At 48.4% G+C, this 26,237-nt stretch overlaps 1 long non-coding RNA gene across 1 annotated transcript in view; it reads left to right on the plus strand.

Annotated features, from left to right (window-relative positions):
• LOC309606252 overlaps positions 1-26,237 on the plus strand; it is a 371,740-nt gene that overhangs the window by 338,456 nt on the left and 7,047 nt on the right. Inside the window, exon 8 of the long non-coding RNA XR_014231717.1 lies at positions 18,567-22,642. This is a non-coding gene — a long non-coding RNA (uncharacterized lncRNA). The remainder of the gene's footprint in view (positions 1-18,566; positions 22,643-26,237) is intronic.

The following is a 26,237-nucleotide window of genomic DNA, read 5'->3' on the forward strand; positions in this document are numbered from 1 at the left end:
TCCATTCAAGGCAAAGTTTCCCACTGAGGGGATGAATTAAGGGGGCTGAATAGTTTTCTTTGTGGTTCAGCAGTTTTTGGCTTTCTGACGTTAAGTATCAGCTTTGGCATCGCTCAGGATGGAGAGTAGCAAAGCTGCTTCTCCTTCCTCATTTATTCTCAAGTATCCAATGCCGGCCACTCTGCTAGGTCTGGGAGTGCAGTCGGTACAAGAGACACATGATCCAGGTCTTCCCGGTGCTTCTAGCCTGTTAGGGGAGGTCAGTTGTACACAGACAATCACACAGATCTATTTAATTACAGTTTTGTTAAATGTCACAAGAGGAATACACAGGAGACCCAATCCAGACTGGAGAATTTCAAGAACGTTATTCCATAGGAGGCATAAGAAACATTATATTTTGAAGGATGAGGAAGAGCGTGTAAGGGCTGAGGCGAGAGTAGAACCCAGGCTTCCGGGCTTCTAACCTATAACTCATTCCCTGGCCTGTATCTGATCCTGTTTGTGGCATCTCTAGACTTGAGGCTGTCTCATGGCAAACACCTATGAATCTCCAGAGGGCAGGAACTCTGCCTCTTTGAGCTTTTCTGTTCCCAGCATTCAGTGTGATGCTTTTCCCCAAGAGCCCGGTAGGATGAGAGGTACTCTCCTTCAACATTTCCTGGGTGCCTATCCTCAGTGTAGAGTTGTAAATTACTCTACCCTATCTCCTCGAAGGATGGGGAGATATTTAGCTGCTTCTCACTCCACTCCTCCAATCCCACCAGGAGTATCTTCAGCAGGAAATCACTCCAAAGGATTTACCTTTAGAAATGGAAAAGTAAAGCTTTCGTCCAAGACTTCCTAGGCAACTTTACGTACGGTTAAAATAGGAGTAAATACCTGCTAGCCATGCCTCAGAGACATTGCAGGCTCCATTCCAGACCACTGCAATAAAGCAATTATTGCAATAAAGCAAGTTACACAAGTTTTTTTTTTTCCAGTGCATGTCAACATTATGTTTACATTCTATAAAGTGTATAATAGCTTTATGTCTAAGAAATGTACATATACCTTAATTTAAAAATACTTTATTTTTAAAAATGCTAACCATTATCTGAGTCTTCAGTGGGTCATAATCTTTTTGCTGGTGGAGGGTTTTGCCTCAGTGTGGATGGCTGCCTACTGATCAGGCTGGTGGCTGCTGAAGGCTGGGGTGGCAATGTCTTAAAATAAGACAATGAAGTTTGCCACCTCAATTGACTCTTTCTTTCACAAACGATTTCTCTGTAGCATGTAATGCTGTTTGATAGCATTTTATCCACGGTAGAACTTCTTTCAGAATGGAAGTCAATCCCCTCAAAATCCTGATGATGCTTCATCAGCTAAGTCTATGTCATATTTTAAATCGTCTGTTGTCATTTCCACCATCTTCACAGCACCTTCACTAGGAGTAGATTCCATCTCAAGAAACCACTTTCTTTGCTCATCCATGAGAAGCAACTCCTCATCCTTGAAAGTTTTATCATGACATTGCAGCAATTCAGTCACATTTTCAGGCTCCACTTCTAATTCTAGTTCTCTTGCTATTTCTACCACGTCTGCAGTTACTTTCCTCCACTGAGGTCTTGAATCCCTTGAAGTCATCCATGAGGGTTGGAATCCACTTCTTCCAAACTCCTGTTAATATTGATATTTTAATATTGATAAGCTAGGTATTGACTTCTCCTCTCTAGCTATGAAAGTCCTAGATGGAATCTTCTTCCAATATAAGGCTGTTTCATCTACATTGAAAATCTGTTGTTTAGTGTAGCCTCCTTTGTTAATTATCTTAACTAGATCTTCTGGGTAACTTGTTGCAGCTTCTACATCAGCACTTGCTGCTTCACCTTGCACTTTATGTTATGGAGATGGCTTCTTTCCTTAAATCCCATGAATCAACCTTTGCTAACTTCAAACTCTTCTTCTGCAGCTTCCTCACCTCTCTCAGCCTTCATAGAATTGAAGAGAGTCAGGGCCTTGCTCTGGATTAGGATTCGGCTTAACGGAAAGGGCCTGGCTTAAGGGTCTTCTAGCCAGACCCCTAAAACTTTCTCTGTATCAGCAATAAAGCTGTTTGACTCTCTTATCATTCGTGTGTTCACTGGAGTAGCACTTTTAATTTCCTTCAAGAACTTTTCCTTTGCCTTTCCAACTTGGCTAACTGCTTGGTGCAAGAGACCCAGCTTTCAGCCCATCTCAGCTTTTAACATGCCTTCCCCACTAAGCTTAAACATTTCTAGCTTTTGATTTAAAGAGAGACGTGTGACTCTTCCTTTCACTTGAACATTCATTCATTATAGGTTAATTGGCCCAATTTCAATATTGTTGTATCTCAGGGAATAGGGAGGCCTGAGGAGAAGGAGAGAGAGGGGGGAATGGCCAGTAAGGAGCAGTCAGACACACATATTTGTGGATTAAGTTTACCATCTTATTTGGGTGTAGTTTGTGGCGCTCCCAAACAATACAATAGTAACATCAAAGATCACTGATCACAGATCACCGTAACAAATCTAATCAAAATGAAAGCATTTGAAATATTGTGAGAATTATCAAAATGTGACACAGACACGAAGTGAGCAAATGTTGGAAAAATGTTGCAATACATTTGCTCAACGCAGGGCTGCCACAAACCTTCAATTTGTAAAAATTGCAATTTCCGTAAAGCACAGTAAAATGAGGTATGCCTGTATGTGGTTCCCTATGCATGGATAGATTTTCTCTTGATACTCAGAAAAATCCTATAAGATGCTGCCTCTGAAGATGAAATTCAACAGGAACACAAGATGTTGTCCCTTCAGAAGGTAAACAAATCTTCTAGACCAGAGCAAGGTCTCCAATGCAATTTCCCACATGCATTGTGGCGTGGTGAGGACTCCTACAACAGACAAGAGCAAACAGCACCTTTTTGAAATTCAAATCATGGATAATATATGTAGAATTTGGAACTAGTGTTTACAAAAGATTGTGAATGCATGTTTCAAAACCAGCTTCAAGTGCAAATGGAGACTTTCTACGTGACATCGGGAGCTTATTGCTTCTTTGGGGGCCTCGGTAGTTCCATTTTCCAGCATGGGACCACTGCTGTTGTGATATTTTTTTCCTGATTACGATAAAGATGGATGAGGCACTTGGAAAATGCCAGAGGTGGGTATGATCTGAAACAGTGTCATTACTGCTTTGCAACTCCTGCATGTCAGAGAGAACCGACTGAGGGTGGGACACAAAGCCCTGCCCTCTCTCCCCCCCCACGCCACTCAGTCCTTTAATGGCCTGACTGGGGGGTCTGGAGGAAGCATTGGCCCTGCCCACAACCCCACTGGGCTGGTTGTCAATCAGGAATGGTCCCAGCTCTCTCCCCCCCGTGCCCCGCCCTGCGCCATCCCTGTTTCTCCACCGCGGGGACCCTGAGCTCCAAGGAGGAGACGCATCGCGCAGCGTGATGTGTGAGCCTCCAGGGCTCCATCATTCACCCTGAAACGCTGTCACGGAGCCAAGTTAGTTCTCCTGTGACATTAAAAACCTCACTTCAGTGAGGAAAACAAACAGATAAAGAACACCAACTAATGACTTTGGAAGGCTAGAGAGCAGCTGAAGTATTGTTTTTTTTAACGCAATAGATTTTAAACGGCATTTCCGATAATGAGCAAGTTACCCAGTTACTGCACTCTTCTCATTCCGAACACCTGTCCCAGTGATTCTCAATCCCCGGAGTGACTTTTATTTTTAACGATATTTATTATCATGAGTGTTATCACATTAGATGAAGCCCGCTGAAGCCAGACGCCACGTGCGTTGATGGCACCTAAGGCGGTGCGTCCAGGGAGAGGTTTTCATCTTCCTTCAGAGGCTGCAGCTGTTCTGAGCTGCCATGACTGCTGGTCCCCAGCGGACCAGGAGGTAAGCTCAGAACCACCCTGCAGGATAAGATCACCCGAGGGTCTCACATGACTGTCATCTCAAAGGGACTCAGCATTTCACAAAGCGCCTTCTGGAGACAAATCTAAGAGGAGCTCCACTTGGCGTCCAAAGGCCAGTGCTACGGGGTTTGGGACAAAGCGGCTCTGTCATTGCCACACAGCAATTCCGTCTGCTCCTGAGAAACTTCAGGAAGGCAAAGGGACGAGGGCTCAGACATGGCATTGGTGCGTCCCTTTTTGCTCTTCAGACAAGACCTGAAATCAGGCAAAGGGTAGATGTACGGTCCCTGCCTTGTCTCCAGTACAGGGCCTGTCACCTGCCCTTGCGAGTGATCTAACCTCAGAGAGAAACTCACCCACATTCAACTGCTAAGGAGCATGTTATCAAAGAACATTCTTTTAGTCATTTATTAACATTTATGAGAGCCCGCTGTATATTTTATATGTGACCTCCGATATGCCAGTTTGAAGACGGAGACCCTGCCTTTAAGAGGGTTCTGATCCTCGTTACTAGGGGAGGTGGCCATGGACACTCATAGTTTAGTTGAGGACGGTAATAATAGTTAGCAGTCCAAGGACCTGGCAGTGCCAGCTGTTCAAGCCTCACCACAACCTCCGCTCCACACACTGAGACACAGAGAAATAACTCATCCAAGGCCACATGACACTAAGAGGTAGATCTGGGGTTTGGAACCCAAGAAGTTGGTGTCCAGAGTCACGCACCGAGGCACCATGCTCGACAGCTTCCCACAAAGATGGGCAGGGAGCATGAAATTACTACCATTTTTGGCTTGTTTACACTGCAGGCTAACCGATATTACAAGCATTTAACACGTGTTACATAATTTAATGCTTAGAACTACCCAGCCAGGTAGTCAGGACTTTGGGCTGTAAGCAGCAGATTTAAGTGGGACTTAAGTGCTTCCCTGGTGGTGCAGTGGGTAAGATTCTGAGCTCCCAATTCAGGGGGCCCAGCTTTGATCCCTGGTCAGGGAACTAGATGCCACATGCCACTACTAAGAAGTCCGCATGCCGCAACTAAGAAGACCGCATGCCTCAACTAAAGATCCCGAATGGCTCAAGACCCGGTGCAGCCAAAATAAATAATAAATAAATAAATAAATATTAAAAAAAAGAAATAGACTTAAGTAAAAAGACGCGTTTAACACAAGGAGCTAATAGAATCAAACAATCAGGGCAGATCCCAGGATCACAGTGGCCAGAACCAGGGACATAAGCATTGTCAGGACTCTCTTTCATTCCCTCTCCTTCTCTCTCCTCCCCCTCCTCTTCCCCTCCCCTTCCCTCTCTGCCTTCCTCTCCCCCTTTCCTTCCTCCCTCCCCTCCTCTCTTCTTTTCCTCCCCCCCTCTCTCCCCCCTCTCTCTCTCTCCCCCCTCCCCCTTCTCTCTCTCTCCCCCCCCTCTCCCCCCTCTCCCTCTCCCCCCTCTCTCTCCCCCCTCTCTCCCCCCTCTCTCCCCCCTCTCTCCCCCCTCTCTCTCCCCCTCCCCCCTCTCTCTCTCTCTCCCCCCTCTCTCTCTCTCTCCCCCCTCTCTCTCTCTCTCCCCCCCCTCCCTCCCCCCTCTCTCTCCCTCCCCCCCCCCTCTCCCCCCTCTCTCTCATCTCTGGTCTACTCTTCATGTTAGCTTCCCTCTGACCTACTACACCCCAGCTTTTATGACACAGTGAAGGCAAAGAAGTCTGGCAGCCCCTGACTTACACCCTCACATCTTTACCTTCAGAGTAAAAGGTTCCTCTCCCCTACCCCCAGCTCTTAGAAATTTCTTAGTGAGGACATTGGCTTGTCTTGTATCGAGTGCCTACTCTTAGACTGAACACTATGCCTGATTAGCAAAGAAAGGTCATAAAAAATGCCATTTCTATTCAGACCACACCTTAGGCTGGGGGGTGTGGGAAACAAGTGTTTCTTCAAAAGAAGGGGTGAGAAGGGTGACATGACCATTGAAAGAATCATTAGAAACTTAAGAGCCAGTCCGATGTATGTTTATTAGGTGTAGATGTATTGATACCCTATTTGCAGATGAGAAACTGGGATCGAGAGGGGTTAAGTAACTTGCTCAAAGCATCGTCTATTGCTCCTGAGGGATTTGAACGGGGAGGACGGGGACTGCATAATCAGGCTCTGTGTGGGGCGGCTTAGCCTCTAAACCATCTGGCACATCAGTAGGGATTGAACCACATACGAGTCCTCACGGGAGAGCTGGTCTACGCCCTGCTAACAGGAGGCCTCCATGGAGTGGAAGTCTTTTGCCTGGGTCAGAACAACAAGAGTGACGATTGAGTCCCTTCACAGAGATGCGGGGCAATGGGCTCTCTGTGCCCACAAAAGTTGCTTCGTGGTTGGAGTTTGCGCCTGGGGCTGAACGGTCGTGTCCCCTCAAAATGCAGCTTGTGTTCTTGAGGCTAAGCCATCATCACCTCACTGGGACATAAGGGCTATTCACACTTTTGTCTGTATCTGGATCTCACAGCCTCAGCCTACAGTTTCTTTCACTTCCCAGATCCTCCAAAGTTGGGAAATGAGAAAAGCCAGGATGCCGGGTTGAACCCTGCCCTGCAGAGTTCACGAGGAAGCCGTGTATCTGCAATTCAGGCTCAAGCCTGCTTTAACTTGGAACTTCCCAGAATGCTGGGTTAGTGGTTCCCGTCCCTGAATTCCATGGCCATCTCCACCTCCATCACTCTTCCTAAGCCCTGCTTGAGTTACTTCCTCTAAGAAACTTTGTTTTAATCTCGAAGGACTGTCTCTCTCCTTCACTAGACTTCTGACAGTCTCTGTTAACCACTGCTACTGCTTCGCGTGCGTTTTCTGCTGTCCTCTTTTCCTTAGTCAGGACCTTCGCCTGCCCCCTGTCCTCACCCCCTGGTCCACGCATGCTTCTTGGTTCTTGTTCCCTCTGGTAGGGAGCCAATTCATGCCCCTACTGTTGGACACTGTCTTCTAGCTCTTTCTGCCAAGTAGGCTAGAATCCTAAGAATGTGCCCAGTTTCTCTTGTGAATTTAACTCCAATGAAAAAATCACGAGGGCCTCTTGGAAGGCAGCTAGCTCCCAGAATTCACCATTTCTCACCTGGCAGCTCCGCCCTCGGGAAGAAGAACCATCCACTTATTGGTAAGTTTCTGGCTCTGGACCCTGCTGTGTCACCTCCACTTCATCATCACTGCAAGGGCTTTGTTAAACGACCTCATAGAACCTGTCGTGTTTCACAATCTTGTTGGAATAAAGAGAGACATTGTCCTTTAATCACAAAAGAACGAACCAGAAAAAAAAAAAACAGGCACAAATCCTTAAGAATACTAATTATGAAGCATATACCTTTACTTCCTGGGCCCTGTCTCCTCTAGAGCCTAAACTGAATATACCCTAAGTTCCCTGTGGTTCAGTCTCAGAGTTCTGTTTTTTTCAAAGAACAAGTTCAGTGTCTGAAAAGTGAGGGGAAGTTTCTAAAATCTTCGTTCGATCCCTCAGAGGGGGTGGTGTCTCTTCATGAGCCTCTCTGACTCTTTTTTCTGTCTCTTTGTCTTCACCCTGGGTTTTTCTTATGTCCTCAGCTAGACCCTTCTGAATTATTAAGTTTTGGAGAGTTTCTCCCATTACCCAGATTTGTGCAACAAAGTAAAGCAGAACGTAGATGCAGCAAGAAGAATACTCCTCTCTAAGCCGCGTGCCTGTATATGAGTACGCATGTATGTGTGCATGTGTCCACCGGTACTGTCCTGACTGCTGTCCTGCTACAGCGGAGGACTGGGTCCTTTCTGCCAGGTCAGCAGCTGAGGGGCCGCAGTGCTTTGGCCCAGGGACCTTCCGGTGCTGGTCTGACTCACAGGCAGACCTTTGGCGCTTCTGCTTCCTGGAGGGGGGCAGGGAGGACAGGCTTGAGTCTCAGTTGTTTCAATTCACTTAGCAGCTACTTCATTAAAATTTCCCTCCATAAGAGAAAGATATTCCCCTTGTCGTTTATAACATTTTTTGAGAGTTGCCTCTCCGTAGACCCCCAAGTTAGCCAGAGAAGAATAAAGGTAATTAATGAATGTCCCTGCCCTCAAAGAATGTGGACATTAGGGAAGAGGTCTGTCTCTCTGTCTCTCCCTCCCTTTCCCTCTTTTCCTGCCCTTCCCTCTCCTCCTCCCTCTCCCCCTCCCTCTATCTCTCTCACAAGTACATAAACGTACACATTCATACACTATAGAAACACTTAGAAACCGACATGTAAGCAACTATAAAAATAGAATTCCAATGACTGCACACTTTTAAAGTATACGGGGAGATTCTTTGACACTTCTTGGACGAGGTGGTCAGCAAAAACATATTCTCAAAAGACATATTTTATAGGTGCTTGTTTTCTCAACTTGAATAATGTGTTGCTTTTATCATTACAGAATGGGAAATTATCAGAATCAAATATATGTTTCTTCTCAGAATTGTGATCCAGACAGTCTCCCTGGATTCATTCCCTTCTCAGTTCTTCATTGAGCCCTGACTTTGTGCCAAGTACAAAGTCTGGGGGTCCTGCATACAGAGATGACTGAGACTGGACCCCACCCTCGGGCACCCAGAGGTCGTGTGGGCAGTGCCCCTCCAGGCACGTGGTGAGCCCACAGTCCAGGGGCACACAACAAGCTAGGACAGAGGAAGGATACAGCACCTTGGGTAAAGGCGCTATTAAAGAGAATTCCTGAAGGAAGTGATGCCTCAGATGTGTCTCCAAGGGCCCGTAGTAGTAGCCAGGTGAAGACCTGGTAGGAAGGTCATTGCGGCAGAGGCCACAGAGCAGCAGGGCCCAGAGATGAGATCTGGCTGGAGCAGCCAAGAGTGCTCTTGAGTTGGGGCGAGGACAACCTCACGGTGGCCGGTGCTCCTGCAGCCTGACCTCCAAAGGAGGGCAGGTTGGGGGATGACAGTGGACAGACACAGAGGCCAGATGATGACGGTCTTGTGAGCCGTGGGGAGGGTCTTGGATTTTCCCTGCAGGGTGCAGGTGGGGCACAGGAGTGAGTGGTAATTTGAGTCTGGGGGGAATGTTGTCAGACATTTATTTTGCATAGCTCGCCGTGTGCCAGGGTTGGATTTGAGAGCAGTTAGCAGACAGGGGATCAGTTTGTGGTCTGCTGCACTAATCCAGATCAGAACCAAGGGTGGATAAATTAGAATGAAAGAAAAGGATTCTAGAAACCCCTAGGAGATAAAATTAGTAGGATTGGTAAGTGAATTTTAATCACAAATCATCTTGGCAAATGTCAGCTCTATTCTTCCACTGGATCAATCCAGAGAGCCGTGGAGTGGAGTCATCCCTGAGTCCAGGTCTCTCCAATTCTCAGCATCTCTGGTCAGCCTCCCCGCCTCCACTGTGACCGTGGCCCTAGCCACCGGCACACTTCATCAGGAGACTCTCGCCCATCCCGCCCGGCCTTCAGTGTGTTCTCTGGACGGCAGAGAGGGCCGGTTAAAACCTCTGCTCAGAAGCCTCCAGAGCTTCTCATTTCACCCAGCAGAAGTCAAAATCCTTAAAAAGCCCTAAAACCCCACATGGCCTCCATCCCCCTCCAGCCTCTGCTCCCTTTCTCCTGCCGGCCTCCCTGCGTTCCCTCCCCCCATGGGGCCATGCCCCTCCCCTGCTCCTCTTCTAGGCCAGACGTGTTCCCATCAGGGTCCCCGCGCTTGCTGTTCCCTGATGAGTGCATATGGCTCCCCTCTTCACTTCCCGTAGGTCTTTATTCACATGTCACCATGGCAAGGCCTTCCCAAGGCCCCGGGTAAAGTTGCAATGGTCCCCCCCAGCCCGGCATGTTCTCCCTCCCCACTTCGTGCATCTCCTTGGCCCCCTCACTGCCCAACATCTAACGAATTGTCATCTCTACACCGGCATTGCCTGAGGGTTCCCAGCTCTATCCCTATTGCCTCGAATAGTGGGTATTCAGTGTACCCTTCCTGTTGGAATAAGTGAATAAGCAAAGGCACTGATTACATGGAGAGAGAGGTGGCTGGTGTCCCCAGTGAGGGTGGGTGGGTAACCAAGAGCGCAGGACAGCAGGGCAGGAGGCAGGTGACTGTGACGTCTGTGTGTGATACACAGGTTAGACACTGTCCAGTTCAAGCCACAGAATTCCCATAGATGATCCCAGAGGACAATGTGTTTCTATAAAAGTAAGAGTGAACTGACTGTTATGACGAACTGAGAAAGAAAACCACAAAAGCCCTGCTGCCAGCCAGAGTCGGGACCCAGTGCAGCCCAGGGAACGCATGAGTGGGCTCAAAGCAAACCCCAAAGAAAGGGAGGCAGGTACAGGGATGGGGAAGACTGTCCAAGTGTGAGGGGCGCTGGGGACAAAGAAGAAGGCAGTGAGTTGTTCCTTTATATTTGTAAAACGAAATGTGCTTAGTCCAGCCGCCCCGTGGATTTCCCACCGTGAAAGAGCCGAAGGCGTCCAGTGCAGCCCGAGCGCCGGGCCTTGGAGCCCAGGCCCACGCCTGCCGACGACCACGTCCTTGTGCCCCAACGTGCCGGGGGCTCCGCTCACCACAAAGACAAACTTTTGGGTTTTCTTCCGGCTCCTGGTGGGCACTTATCTGTGTGCGACACCCACACAGACGCATGAGAGGCAGAGAGCGCTCTGCATTGCTGAATGGGAGTTTAGACTGTGCACCCAGCTTGACTTCCAGCCGGCACGCCTGGAAAAGGCCCAGACACTCGGGTCCGCAGCTCAGCCCCCTCTCGCCAGGGTCCCTGGGGAGCATCTGGAGGCTGGATGTTCCCGCTCACGGCGAGGTCTCTTCACCCGCATCTCCCCTTCTGCACCCTGCTCCCTGCTAACGCACACGGGGCAGAGCTCCCCCTCCTGAGTCCTTTCCAGTCCTTCCCATAGCGGAGCCTACAGTGCGTGCGTGCGTGTGTGTGTGTGAGTGTGAGTGTGAGTAGCGATGTATGTTGTCTGTGCAATGTGCCCATGCACGCAGTAATGTCTGCGTGTCTGTGCGTGTGGGTACAGCCGCATTGTCACATGTTGGATGGCTGACACAGGAAAGCTGTCTAGCACGATGATTCAGAGCATGTGGGGCAGAGGCTTCAGATCCGTGTCAAAGCCTCGCTCTGCCATTTGCTAACTTTTGATCTTAAGGAAGTACACAATGTCTGTAAGCTTTCCTTCTCATCTCGAAAATGGGGAGAATAATATCTGCTCTTCAGGGTTTTGAAAAGACTTCATTAGACAAAGTGGGAGAGTGTAGGGTTAAAAAGTGGGATAGTTAGTGGTTATGGTTAAAAGTTTAATAAAATGACAACGGACCCTTGACACAGAGTAAAAGGCACATACAAAACTGGAGAAGAAAGAAATATATGGAAAGAGAAGTGTGAGTAGGTTTGTGGCATGTGTGCAGGCCTTGGGAGAGGAGGCCTCTGCGTGAGGACGCCGGGTCGGCCTGGCCCACCTGTACCGGTGTCCGGTGCTGCCAGCGGAGACGCCCGAGCAGGCTTCCCCGACAGGCCCGCGTTGAGTGGAGCCGCGGCCCAGCCAGCTCAGCAGGGCTGCTCTGATTCTGCACTAAGAGCATCTCCTCTTCCCCATCCTTGGATGACTCTCCGAACAGGAGGCCAAGGAGAAGGCCAGGCAGGAACAGGCGTGGGGACCAGGTGGCCTCTGCCCGCTTCCGGAACGCGCCTGCCCGGGAGATGGGGCCTCCTTTCCTAGGAGCCCCTGTGGAAAGTACACACAGGATCTGGCTCTCAGGGGCTCTTAAGCCAACCTCCCTGGAAACCAGCTTCACTCAAAAATGTTTAATTAACACGCTCCCACCTTCTTAAAAATAGGAAAGAAAAATCGACAAACACTAAGTGGTTACAATCCTCTGATCAAAGTGGTTTTAAATAGGTTGTACTCAGCTTCAGGCCCTCTCTCATCTCTAATCTCAAGCCAAAGACGTGGACTAATTCTTCAGGAAGGGGCCTGATGTGTCCCAAATGTGTCATATGACAACTGCACACTTGCCCGTGGCAGCCGTGGTCTCTTCCATTTTATATGCAGCTTAATAGCTGGATTCATAACAAAGGAGGAGCATTTCAAAATCTTCCAAACCCTTGCTCCTTTATCCCTGGTGATGGGGTTGTTTGCTAAGCTTAGCAATTTGGGGTGAGGACGGAGTGTGGATCCAGTGAGCCAAATATTTCCAACAACACAGGCCTCAGGGCCTTTGCACTGGTCCCTCAGCCTGGAAAGCTCATACCCCGTATCTTCATAGCTCCCTCGGCTCCTCTGTCTTGATTCAAGCATTGATTTCTCAGGGAAGCTTTCCCTGGTCCAGAATTTGAACACTCCCCGCACAGAGATTATCTCCCCCCTTCCTGCTTCACTGTGTTCCTGGGCGCGGACCACTTTCTAAACTGAAGACACTTGACTGATTTAAGTTGTTCATCATCTGTGTCCCTCTCAAGGAGGCAGGCAACAGAGATCTTTGTCTATTTGGGGCTCTGATGTATTCCAGGGTCTGGAATAGCACCTGGCATTTAGAAGGGGCTCACTCAATGTTTGTTGGAGGAGAGGCAGTGGTTAAAAGGCTGGATTTTACAAGAATCGCTGAAACTCAAATCCCAGGTCCACCACTGACAAGCTCCTGACCTTGGGTACCGCTTCTCCTGGCTTCTCTGTGCCTTGGTCTCTTCATCTGTAAAATGGGGTGATGGTAACAGTACCTACTCACAGAGTTGTTATGAATATTAAGGGGTGCTAATATGTAAGATATTTAAACAGAGCTTGATACGTGATGTGGGATTTACAAGTGTCCTTTTTGACTATTGCTGGTAACAAGGACACCCAACAGTTATTAAGTACTTCTGTGCGCCGACGGTCCGATTGAGCGGGCTAATATATGTAAAGTACTTGGAATAGCGCTTGGCACATTTACATGGATAATAAGTATTAGCTATCATTTTATCTCGTTTCATACACAAACCACACAGTGAGGCAGATACAATTACTGTGCTGATTAAGCTCGGGGAGGTTACTTACCTCTCCCCAAGCCAGCCTGCTGTAAAGTGCAAATCCAGAGCCACCCCCAACATGAGGCATCCTTACGGGGGGACTGACTGGCCTCAGTCACACTTCCAAGGCACAGGTGTCATTGTTTGCTCACCGGCTGGTCTCTTCTTGACTAGCTGTTACTTTTAATAACTGTAAGGGGAACTCTGAGACCCCTTGGATCACCACGCCCCCGAAGTTCAAAGTCTACGCGTCTATTCTCTCCTTGATGAGGATGGGTTACAGGTAATTTGTCACCTGGGGACTGTTGAATGAAATTGTTTAAATTGGCTCAGTACAGACACTAAGTCCAGAGCGCGAAGCTTCCGAACCGACCTGGTTTGGGAACTGAGGCTGTGGCTTTCCCCTGAGGGCTCTCAGTGTAGGGGCTGCCCTAGGACACCCAGCTGAGGGCTCTCGGTGTAGGTGCTGCCCTAGGACACCCAGCTGAGGGCTCTCAGGGTAGGGGCTGCCGTAGGACCCCCAGCTGAGGGCTCTCGGTGTAGGTGCTGCCCTAGGACCCCCAGCTGAGGGCTCTCGGTGTAGGTGCTGCCCTAGGACCCCCAGCTGAGGGCTCTCGGTGTAGGTGCTGCCCTAGGACACCCAGCTGAGGGCTCTCGGTGTAGGGGCTGCCCTAGGACACCCAGCTGAGGGCTCTCGGTGTAGGGGCTGCCCTAGGACCCCCAGCTGAGGGCTCTCGGTGTAGGTGCTGCCCTAGGACCCCCAGCTGAGGGCTCTCGGTGTAGGGGCTGCCCTAGGACCCCCAGCTGAGGGCTCTCGGTGTAGGTGCTGCCCTAGGACCCCCAGCTGAGGGCTCTCGGTGTAGGTGCTGCCCTAGGACACCCAGCTGAGGGCTCTCGGTGTAGGTGCTGCCCTAGGACCCCCAGCTGAGGGCTCTCGGTGTAGGTGCTGCCCTAGGACCCCCAGCTGAGGGCTCTCGGTGTAGGTGCTGCCCTAGGACCCCCAGCTGAGGGCTCTCGGTGTAGGTGCTGCCCTAGGACCCCCAGCTGAGGGCTCTCGGTGTAGGTGCTGCCCTAGGACCCCCAGCTGAGGGCTCTCGGTGTAGGTGCTGCCCTAGGACCCCCAGCTGAGGGCTCTCGGTGTAGGTGCTGCCCTAGGACCCCCAGCTGAGGGCTCTCGGTGTAGGTGCTGCCCTAGGACCCCCAGCTGAGGGCTCTCGGTGTAGGGGCGGCCCTAGGACCCCCAGCTGAGGGCTCTCGGTGTAGGTGCTGCCCTAGGACCCCCAGCTGAGGGCTCTCGGTGTAGGTGCTGCCCTAGGACCCCCAGCTGAGGGCTCTCGGTGTAGGTGCTGCCCTAGGACCCCCAGCTGAGGGCTTGCGGTGTAGGGGCGGCCCTAGGACCCCCAGCTGAGGGCTCTCGGTGTAGGGGCGGCCCTAGGACCCCCAGCTGAGGGCTCTCGGTGTAGGGGCGGCCCTAGGACCCCCAGCTGAGGGCTCTCGGTGTAGGTGCTGCCCTAGGACCCCCAGCTGAGTGCTCTCGGTGTAGGGGCGGCCCTAGGACCCCCAGCTGAGGGCTCTCGGTGTAGGTGCTGCCCTAGGACCCCCAGCTGAGGGCTCTCGGTGTAGGGGCTGCCCTAGGACACCCAGCTGAGGGCTCTCGGTGTAGGTGCTGCCCTAGGACCCCCAGCTGAGGGCTCTCGGTGTAGGTGCTGCCCTAGGACACCCAGCTGAGGGCTCTCGGTGTAGGTGCTGCCCTAGGACACCCAGCTGAGGGCTCTCGGTGTAGGTGCTGCCCTAGGACCCCCAGCTGAGGGCTCTCGGTGTAGGTGCTGCCCTAGGACCCCCAGCTGAGGGCTCTCGGTGTAGGTGCTGCCCTAGGACCCCCAGCTGAGGGCTCTCGGTGTAGGTGCTGCCCTAGGACCCCCAGCTGAGGGCTTGCGGTGTAGGGGCGGCCCTAGGACCCCCAGCTGAGGGCTCTCGGTGTAGGGGCGGCCCTAGGACCCCCAGCTGAGGGCTCTCGGTGTAGGGGCGGCCCTAGGACCCCCAGCTCCCGCACGCCCCTTCCTGCAGGAGTGCTCTCGGCCAGCCTGACGGGCACCGTCTTAAGGTCTCAGAGTCGAGGGGCATTTTCAGAACTGAGGGCAGAAGTGGGAGACACTCAGCAGGTGAGCTGAACGGTGACAGTTTTGAGTGGCAGCAACGCCCGCAGGGACAGCCCCAAACAGCACTCCTTGGGAGGGTTCGGCTTCTCTTTGGTTCCTGGCCTGAAATCCCCTCTTGCCTCAGCAGGTAGGTCATCACCGCCGAGAGGCATTTGTTTCTGCAGCTAAGGAGACAGTGCCCTGGGTCTGCAGCCTCAGGGCCCAGAGCTTGTCCCAGGAGGATGGTGAGGAGTAGGATGCAGGAGAGCCTTTCTGCCCGGGGGCAGGCTACGGGTACAGTCCTAGGCTGTGCCTGCATCAGGCTCAGCGAGAGAGAAGCTCTACAAATGGGCGATTGGAGAAGTCACCCAGGTGGGACCAGGGAAGCGGGATGGAATAACACAGGGAGGGAAAGAAAGCATGCAGCCTGACGGGCTCTATTAATAGGAGGAAAGAGAACAGGAGCACAGGCAGCCGAAATAGCAGGTGCGGGGATGAGAGAGACGGAGATGGAGAGGGGATGACCAGAGAGAAGGGAGAGGACGCAGGGTGGGGCGGGGGCCGGGGGAGGTGGCCTCATGGAACTGATACGTACAGAAGATGTTCTTCCTCATTGGGAGGCCTGCGTGTTGGCCCAGACGGCATCCAAAAGCTCTTTTACTGCTGAATGTCAGGAGCAAGGCTCACAGCATGCCAGCAAGGGCAACCTGGGCGAGGGGTTGAAGGTGGCATGAGCAACTTTAGGAATCACCTGAAGACCCTTCCTGCCCCTACATGAGCCTCATAGCCTACTTCTTCCTTCCTTTTGTTTTCTGCTGAAATGTCCAAATTTGATGTCACTTTGGGGAGTAAAGTACACATTGGTCTCTGTAGGGGAGCTCCTTGAATAGCCTATGTTACCAAAGAAAGCTGGCGGGTCTGGTTGCCCTCTTCCGAGGGCACCAGAACCTTGCTGAGCTGTCCCGTGGGAGGACACATGCAGAGTGAAGCTTCCAGCACAGGGGGGCAGGCTGGCCTTCCTAGCAGGACCCCTGGAGAAACGAGGCCAAGGGAGAGAGTGTGGGTGTGCTGGGTGGAGGGACAGCCAGGGTGGGTGGTGGCGAGGCCCAGCAATACGAGAACATACGGCTGGGCCTCAGAAAGCATCATGTCGGCCCCGAGTCACGCCCTGGAGCAGAGCTGTCTCCTGCCCTTTCCTTCCTTTGCTGTTTCCCCTCAAGAAGCAGGAAGCTGCCTTTCTCACAGGACATTTCTCTCCCATCTCTTCTTTCCTCTCTGCTCAGGATGGAATCTCAGAAATCCCAAATATCTTTTTTTTAAATTATTTTTTATGAAGAAGCAATTAGTCGTTCTGACAAGTTCTTGGAACACCATAATGAAATATTGGAGAAAAGTAGAACAGCCCCACGCAGATTTTCTCAGCGCCTCTTGCTTCAAAAAATACTCCTCCAAAGCTGTGTATTGTAAAACTAAAACATAAACACTTCTCTTATGCAATAGACACCTGAGTGTCTGTGACATCGCGTGTCACCGGTGTTCCTTGTTTCTGCTTCGCTCTTTTTGCTTCCTCCTCTTATACCGGAGCAGGAAAGGAGGAGGGGGGAGCAGTTGGAAGAAGAAGGGGCAGAGAGGCAGAGGGATGCAGATGGGTGTTGCCGAAATTTGGCCTCTGTTCACTGGTGCTGAACAGAAACGTGTAGAGAGAGTTTTGGGTGAAGTAGAAAAGAATAGCTTTATAGATTTGCCAGGCAGAGGGGACCACAGCGGGCTCCTGCCCTCAAAGCTGTGTGTCCCGCCCTGGAGGGGCTAGTGAGAACTCTTACAGTGTTCGAGGAGCAGGGTGTGATCAGCTCGTGGACATCCTTCTGATTGGTCAGTGGTGAGGTAATTGGGAGTCAGCACCATCAACCTTCCGGTTCCAACCGGTCTGGGGTCTACATGCTTGTGGACAGCAGACAGTTAACTTCTCCCACCCGGTCGGGGTTTCAGTATCTGCAAAACAGCTCAAAGGACATGGCTCAGAATATTATCTATAATTCTTGAGGAAGAACTAAACGTCCTTGACTTTGTTTAATGGATAAACTATTATTCTTTTGTCTTGCTTGACTGTTTTCTTTTCTTTCTGCATTTTCTCACTTAACTGATTAAATTTATTCTTTGACTAAAGTTTTTCTACGGAGAAAAGGCAGGCAGAGGGCATGGCTTGGGGGTCTATTCTGGGAAAGCCTCATAGGGTCCTGCTCGGTTCCATGGGGGTGAAGGAGGAGGACGAGGAAGATGAGACACAGGGCATCCGGCTGAGTTCAGGGTTCTGGGAAACACGTTTAGTAAATCAAAATTGAAAACCAGACTCCTTGTCAATATTTTTAAAATGTTTTTCTTTTGAATACAGAGGAGAGATGTTGTGGTGTTGTTTGGTTTTCTTCATTAGAGAGAGATCAATTTCTGTTTTTGGCAAGTAAGATTCTGCTTTGAGAGTGGAGAGGATGGTGCAGTGGGAGGGTTTGGAATTCTCCACTCAGAGTAGGAGAATCCCAGAATTAGCAAGTGTGGACTATCAGATTCTGTTTAAGGCCTTTTCTTGCATGCAGAGAGATTACACCTGAGCCACTTAACGCTAAGTCTCAAGGGCTCCAGTTGGTCCCACTTCTATTAAAAATCTCGCCTAACAGGAGAGCATAGTATTTTTTTTTAAGAGGTAAAAGAGAAAAGCTGATGATGGTACTAGTCTAACTCTAAATGATACTAGTTCTTCTAATCACTCAGTGATGCAGTATGTTTGCCATCTAATTTCATCCAAAACACCCTAAACTGAAAATAAAGTGCTATTTAATAGGCATGCAAAGATGTCATTTCATTTTGCTGAATGTTCTAGTGGCAACTACTAATTATTTCAATGTATTTTTTTCCTGTAATTATTTGAAACAGACTATTCAGAGCTCCCCAGTAACTTCAAAAATATTTCGGTGTCCTACAGAAATTCAATAGTATAAATTTAAATAGCTTTTTCCCTCCTTTCTTCAATTTGCTGAGAATACAGCTGCATGAGATTGAGGGAGGAAACACTTCTTGTGCAAACAGAAAGCAGCCGAAGAAGAAGAAGAAAGAAAAATCCCATCCCTAAACCCTCTCCTTCTACCTGGAGGCCCCTTTCCTGCTGCATTCAATTTCCTTCTGGTTCTCGTGGGCAGGTGATAGAACTAATCCACCAGATGCTATTTGTAACTTTCTCTGGCCAGAGAGAGGCTGGCAGGATGGGGATGGCAGATACAGGTGCCTAGTTGGCTGAGGAATTGTGTCATTGTTTGCAAGGCTACCTCCTCCCAGAACCAAGCCCCGATTCCCATGTATACCATTTGGGAGGATGAAGAATGACCAGCCAGACCGCGACCCCCTGGCAGCCACTGAGGGGCCGCCCTGCTGGGTGCAGACATCCCGGAAGCAGTTCCAATGTCCCTCTGAAAAGGAGGTCAGCACCACGTGTCTTTCTCTCCCAAGGAACTCTCTACCCGCCGGCCATAGCACGGCCAGCACTGCAGTGAGGACATGAGGGGTAAGAGGGAGCTGTATAGACGGGTCACCTACGAGGGACAGCAGAGCGGAGAACCTTGATCCTGTCCAGCTTCTTTATTTGACCCTCCTGCGGCATCAACATTGTGAAGGAAGTTTCCCCGGAGCGAGATGAATAAACTATATATACAGCAGGTACACTCAGCCATGCATGGTGGGGTTTCTGTTCTGCGAGGAGCGTATCCATTGCACACAAGTCCACGGACCTTCCCTAAAAGCCACGGTGCTCAGAGGCAACATTATCTGGCGATAACGCCCTTTCCTGTGCATCCGCCCACATGGGAATAAGTGACAGGCTCCAGCCTGCGTGCTGGGCCGGCTCTGAGGGGTGAGCGGTGTGGGGCAGGGCTGAAGCTGGCCGCTGCGGGATGGGCCTCAGCTCACCCGCCTCCTGGCTGGGCTTTCTCCCTTCCTCGTGCTGCTCCTCCACCCCGACAGGTCCTTTAAGGATCTATTAAAGATCACTTGCACATGACAAAAGTGAAAAACACAACATATTTCTAGAATCATGCTGCCTAATCTCTAGCTGTGTGGCAGAGATCAAGAAATGGGGGGAGAAGTTATAAAAAAAGTCAACTTTTCTTTCCTATCATTGAAGAGTCCCTACTTCCATGTGTACATATTCTGTCTTCCATTTCATCTTTTCAAGAATATCTTAACAGTGTAAAGCAACTGTACTCCAATAAAAAAAAAAAAATACCTAAATGCAAATCTCAGCTAGGCACAAGTTAACCAAACAATATTTACTTGAGAGATAAAGAGCTGTAGGAGGACTGATCCATCCAGGAAGAGGAAGTTCTGCTGGCCAGTACAGAAAGCTCAGGGGGCATCACCATGACTCCCAGTCCTGGGAGCAAGGACCCTCCAGGAATATTGCCACCAGGAAGCAAAGCTAGACAGCAGGACCACATTGCTCTCTGCAAGTGTGCTGAGAAGCCATGAGGTGACTTCCCTGAAGCCTTAGGGTGGGTCCTGCCAGAAGCCCAAGTTTGGTGAGTCCCACCTTGGGGGAATTTCCGACTTTAAAATGTCCCGATCTTTTGCTCACGTGTCTCATTTTTACTGGCTGAGGGAGTCGGTAAGTAAAATGTGACATTTATATGTACTTTAATGGCATTCGAAATCCTCGCCTGCGTTGGTTCTCCCAGCACCCTGCGTACTCACTTGGTGGATGAGAAAATGTGCTTTGAGATGGATGTGGGTTCCCAACCTCACCCAAACTCTTAAGTGGCTAAGTGGAGGGATGTCCTTGCTGTGACAGCTTCATATCTCCTTTAATTTCTTAATCCATACCTCAACCTAGATGTCCCAAGAGTACATCACAACCTTCATGTTCATTGCCATTTCTCTGAAGTTGTTTATCCTCCTGAAATGACCCCTCCCCATTCCCTATAACCATCAGTGGAGCCAAAACCATCAAAGTCAGCCTTGATTCTTCCCTCTCCTGGATGCTCTGGTCACTCAGGTAATTAGTCATCATTTTTACCTGCTAAGTGGATCATAAGCCTTCCCTTCTTCTCATCTTACTAAACATGCATTCCTGTCTGTCATCAGGTTTGTCCCCTCAAATCCATCCTCCATACAGAGCAACCTCTGTCCATTCAGAATCCCACAGCTTGGTTTCCACTTGAAAACCTTCAGTGGTCCCTCACATCCTTCAACATCAGTGTAGTTGGGAGTCTGGGGTCCAGACTACTTACTTCTTTGCCACCTGACCGTCCCTGAAGGCGGGCCAAGTCTGCAGAGCCTTAGGGCTCCAGGACATCCAGTTTGAAAGTCACTGGATTATAGAATAAAAAGATCTTTCCATGCAGTGAAAGCTCTCCAAGCCCTGGCCTTAGCCCACCTCTCCAGTCTCATTCCTTGTCATTTACCGTCTTCCAGTTTATATAACACAGGAAGGAACACTGAGAAAATGGTAAACATTATTTCCTCTATTTGTTTTACAGATGAGACCACCAAGTCCTGGTGTGCCTAAGTAACACGCTCAAGGAGATGGCGTGAACCCCTGAGGCAGGTGGACCAGAGTCCACACTGCTCTTCACGACTAGCCACCTGTGCCCCTCATCGGACACCTCCTGGGATGGCCGTGCCGAGTGGAGTCCAGGTTGTTTTCTGCGCCCATAGAGGAGGCAGAATGTTTGATCCTGGCCTTCAGAGAACCCAGACAGAAACACTTAAGTATCCTTAAATGCACTCAAATAAAAAGGGCAATTAATTCAGCTCTGAGAAGGACAGATTCCGATCTATAAAATATTGACCTCATAAGGTGGCAAGGATAAATACGATAATGTATATGGAAGACCTCTGTGCTCTTGAAAGCAGAGAGCAGAAGCACGGACTTGCAGGAGCTGGGCAGGTACCATAAATGACTTTTCTATCCAAGGGGGATGGGGGGGACACAGGGGATCCCCACCCCATTTAAAAAAGCAGCAGCTACTCAGTTCTAACCGGCCGTTATTGCCCGAGATTCGGAAGGAACCTCTCAGTACGGCCAACACTTCTGATTTTTAAAAAGAAATCTTGTTGCAAAATGTTGTCCCACCTAATTGTTTTTCATCACGTATGGATCAAACAAAACGTCAGGAAACTGGGAGAGGGCTTTGGCCTGGAATCTGCCAGTTTGCAGCCTCTGCCTTAGAAAGGGCTTCGGGGATGGCGGCTTTGTAGTTAGAGAAGCAGAATCTCACAAAGCAAACCACCTAAGGGCCGAGGAGTTTGGAGTTGGCAGAAGTGTCCTCCCTGGGAGGGTGCGGTTGTAGCGGGCTCAGGAGAAGGAGACCCAGGACCGTCTGAAGACAGGGAAACAAACATCAGAGTGAACATCACCACGCAGGCAGAAAATTACAAGTGTCGGAATCAATCTGCTCTTCGGAGTCACAGGACCCAATCAAGGTGGAAAACAATAAGGAAAAAACTAAAATCAATGAGCTCCACGTGGTTTGTTTGGAACACTGGCTCCAAAAAGGAGTCGCATAAAACGGTGCCATCTTCCTCGGCCCTTTAGTTTTCTCACTTCCCCAAAAGCCGAGGAAAACAGAACAAAACACTCTCCCTTCACATCGAATTTTGTGAAGGATTCATAAACTGGATTCTCTCATCCTCTTGCTTAGAACCTTTTATGACTTTCCCAACTATATTCAAGGAGATAAAAGGCAAACTCAAAAATTTCAGCAGATAACCAGAACCTATAAAACACATTTCAGAAGGATAAAATAGAAATCAAACCATAAAAAAAAAGAAGCCCGCAATAAACCGTCTGTCCTCCAAGCCTATTTTACCCAGTCTTCCTCATCCTGTGAAGACAATTCTATCTTTCTGATTGTTCAGGCCCATTAGAATCAGTGCTGACTGCCCACTCTGTCATGCCCCACACTTGACCCATCAGGAAATCCTATTGGCTCCACCTTCAAAATATACCTGAAATCCAAGCACTTCCTTCAGCTCTGCTACTAATACCTTCACTGAGTCAACGGTGTCTCACCTGGATCATCGCAGGGGCCTCCTGCTTGTTTTCCAGCTTCTACCTAGGCCCCTACATCAGTAAGAATAGGCTACCTGTGGAGCAGAAATAATTCTCAATCTCTCAGTCGCTTAACCAACAAAGTTACGAGAACGCTCACTCCCACGGTTGAAATAGGTTGGTTGGTGGAGGGACTCTGTCCATCTCTTGCCCACCCAGACTGATGAACAGCCACCATTGCCATCACGTGGTGCTGGCAGAGCTGCCCAGGGGCCCTGGAAGGCTCCACCAGAAGTGAAATGTGTGACATCTGGTTACGCCTCACTGGCCAAGCCAGTCACATGAGGGTACAATCCAGCCATGTCCCAGGAGAAGCAGACATACTCTGTGGATACACGAAGGACCAACACACACCCCCTAGGATCTGTTCTCAGCCCAGCAGACTGAGCCATCTTTTTAAGACCTAAGCTGGAAGGTGTCACCTTCCTGCCCTCCATTTCCTTGAGTCAAACAAAGCCAGAGCTCCTGTGATGACAGCAAAGTGCCACATGATCCCATGCCCCATTATGTCTCTGGTCCCATGTGTCCTACTTTCTGTTCCTTTGCTCACTCCATTCCTGAGCCATTGAGCTTCCTCCTTCCTGTTCCTCAAACAAGCCAGGTGCAGTCCCATCTTTGGGCTTCCGCAGTGGCTATTCCCTCTGCCTAGATGTATACGTGCATGGCTAGTTCCTTCAAGTTTCCATCTGACCTCCTTAAATTTTTTGTTCTCAAATGTCTTCTTACTTCAAATTGCATCCATACATCCCTATGTTTGACCAGGGGAACCATAGCTTCTTAGCTGCATTATCTTGAGAAATTTGCTTAATCTCTCAAAGTTTCAATATCCTCCCTTGTAAGATTAGATTGATGGTATGTGACTTGCTGGGTTATTATGAACATTGAATGAGAAAATATACACACGACGTTACACTCTTAGTTGGCACCAGCATAAGGCTGGTTCCTCTTGCCCATCCCCAATTGTAAAACAGCACAACAGCCATTTAATGGTCATTTGTAGAATTTCATACTTTGGGGGGTTAGAAGGGACCTTAAAGTTTATCTGGTCTAGTGTTTCCTAATTATCTCCAGATCCTTGTCGATGCAAACCAAAACATAACAAAGCAAAAATAGAACAAAACCAAAACACAACCCCCCTCCCAATTCTATGGCCAAATAAGTAAGGGAGGAAAGTTTCTCCTATTTATGCTCAATTTTTGGAGATTCAGAACTCACGTTAGCATATTAAAAACTCTGAGAATCCTTGCGGTAAAGAAACCTGTTCAACTTTGTTTGAACCAACATTCTCCAAACTTAACTGACCACAGAACCCTGCATTTTCCCCTTCACATTAATGCTTATTAACATCCTGTAGAACTAATGTTCTGTTGAACACAACTTGGGAAGTGCTGAGCTAGTCTAAATCTCACAGTTACTTGAGAACTAAGCTGTAGACCAGAGAGGTTAAGTGCTCAGCCCACTGTGGCACAGAGGCAGAGTGAGACTGGACCCTGACCTGGACACAATCCAGGGCCAGGTTCCTCATTTCACACTCATTTCTTTTTTTTTTTTTTTAATATCTTTATTGGAGTATAATTGCTTTACAATGGTGTGTTAGTTTCTGCTTTATAACAAAGTGAATCAGTTATACATATACATATGTTCCCATATCTCTTCCCTCTTGCATCTCCCTCCCTCCCACCCTCCCTATCCCACCCCTCTAGGTGGTCACAAAGCACCGAGCTGATCTCCCTGTGCTATGCGGCTGCTTCCCACTAGCTAGTTATTTTACATTTGGTAGTGTATATACGTCCATGACACTCTCTCACCCTGTCACATCTCACCCCTCCCCCTCCCCATATCCTCAAGTCCATTCTCTAGTAGGTCTGTGTCTTTATTCCCGTCTTGCCACTAGGTTCTTCATGACCTTTTTTTCCCCTTAGATTCCATATATATGTGTTAGCATACTGTATTTGTTTTTCTCTTTCTGACTTACTTCACTCTGTATGACAGACTCTGTCTCCATCCACCTCATTACAAATACCTCCATTTCATTTCTTTTTATGGCTGAGTAATATTCCATTGTATATATGTGTCACATCTTCTTTATCCATTCATCCGATGATGGACACTTAGGTTGCTTCCATGTCCTGGCTATTGTAAATAGAGCTGCAATGAACATTTTGGTACATGACTCTTTTTGAATTATGGTTTTCTCAGGGTATATGCCCAGCAGTGGGATTGCTGGGTCATATGGTAGTTCTATTTTTAGTTTTTTAAGGAACCTCCATACTGTTCTCCATAGTGGCTGTATCAATTTACATTCCCACCAATAGTGCAAGAGGGTTCCCTTTTCTCCACACCCTCTCCAGCATTTATTGTTTGTAGATTTTTTGATGATGGCCATCCTGACCAGTGTGAGATGATACCTCATTGTAGTTTTGATTTGCATTTCTCTAATGATTAATAATGTTGAGCATTCTTTCATGTGTCTGTTGGCCATCTGTATATCTTCTTTGGAGAAATGTCTGTTTAGGTCTTCTGCCCATTTTTGGATTGGGTTGTTTGTTTCTTTGTTATTGAGCTGCATGAGCTGCTTGTAAATCTTGGAGATTAATCCTTTGTCAGTTGCTTCATTTGCAAATATTTTCTCCCATTCTGAGGGTTGTCTTTTGGTCTTGTTTATGGTTTCCTTTGCTGTGCAAAAGCTTTTAAGTTTCATTAGGTCCCATTTGTTTATTTGTGTTTTTATTTCCATTTCTCTAGGGGCTGGGTCAAAAAGGATCTTGCTATGATGTATGTCATAGAGTGTTCTGCCTATGTTTTCCTCTAGGAGTTTGATAGTGTCTGGCCTTACACTTAGGTCTTTAATCCATTTTGAGTTTATTTTTGTGTATGGTGTCAGGGAGTGTTCTAATTTCATACTTTTACATGTACCTGTCCAATTTTCCCAGCACCATTTATTGAAGAGGCTGTCTTTTCTCCACTGTATATGCTTGCCTCCTTTATCGAAGATAAGGTGACCATATGTGCATGGGTTTATCTCTGGGCTTTCTATCCTGTTCCATTGATCTATATTTCTGTTTTTGTGCCAGTACCAAACTGTCTTGATTACTGTAGCTTTGTAATATAGTCTGAAGTCAGGGAGCCTGATTCCTCCAGCTCCATTTTTCGTTCTCAAGATTGCTTTGGCTATTCGGGGTCTTTTGTGTCTCCATACAAATTGTGAAATTTTTTGTTCTAGTTCTGTGAAAATTGCCAGTGGTAATTTGATAGGGATTGCATTGAATCTGTAGATTGCTTTGGGTAGTAGAGTCATTTTCACAATGTTGATTCTTCCAATCCAAGAACATGCTATATCTCTCCATCTATTTGTGTCATCTTTAATTTCTTTCATCAGTGTCCTATAATTTTCTGCATACAGGTCTTTTGTCTCCTTAGGTAGGTTTATTCCTAGATATTTTATTCTTTTTGTTGCAATGGTAAACGGGAGTGTTTTCTTAATTTCACTTTCAGATTTTTCATCATTAGTATATAGGAATGCAAGAGATTTCTGTGCATTAATTTTGTATCCTGCTACTTTACCAAATTCATTGATTAGCTCTAGTAGTTTTCTGGTAGCATCTTTAGGATCCTCTGTGTAGAGTATCATGTCATCTGCAAACAGTGACAGCTTTACTTCTTCTTTTCCGATTTGGATTCCTTTTATTTCTTTTTCTTCTCTGATTGCTGTGGCTAACACTTCCAAAACTATGTTGAATAATAGTGGTGAGAGTGGGCAACCTTGTCTTGTTCCTGATCTTAGTGGAAATGGTTTCAGTTTTTCACCATTGAGGACAATGTTGGCTGTGGGTTTGTCATATATGGCCTTTATTATGTTGAGGAAAGTTCCCTCTATGCCTACTTTCTGCAGGGCTTTTATCATAAATGGGTGTTGAATTTTGTCGAAAGCTTTCTCTGCATCTATTGAGATGATCATATGGTTTTTCTCCTTCAATTTGTTAATATGATGTATCACATTGATTGATTTGCATATATTGAAGAATCCTTGTATTCCTGGAATAAACCCCACTTGATCATGGTGTATGAGCCTTTTA

This window comes from Balaenoptera borealis, assembly GCF_965194805.1.
Source record: "Balaenoptera borealis genome assembly, chromosome: 11".
Classification (NCBI taxonomy): domain Eukaryota; kingdom Metazoa; phylum Chordata; class Mammalia; order Artiodactyla; family Balaenopteridae; genus Balaenoptera; species Balaenoptera borealis.